Below are 243 nucleotides of genomic sequence, written 5' to 3' on the forward strand. Positions count from 1 at the left end.
GCCGTAGCTGACATAGAACTCCCTAAGTAGACCCTGTAGACTTTGATCTCATAGAGATCTGCTTGCCTATGCCTCCTGAGTGCTAGGATTAAAGGTATGCAACACCATGCCTGGCTAGACTTGAATTTTTAACCCAGGTCTTCTGAGCACATGGATGTTGTTGGAACCACTTTATTATGGTATGGTTATTGTTGCTATCTGTTTTCACTAAAAACAAGAATTTTACCCATGCAAAAAGTAATA

The sequence above is a fragment of the Nannospalax galili genome, unplaced genomic scaffold, assembly GCF_000622305.1.
Source record: "Nannospalax galili isolate Female #2095 unplaced genomic scaffold, S.galili_v1.0 scaffold419, whole genome shotgun sequence".
In the NCBI taxonomy this organism is placed as follows: Eukaryota; Metazoa; Chordata; class Mammalia; order Rodentia; family Spalacidae; genus Nannospalax; species Nannospalax galili.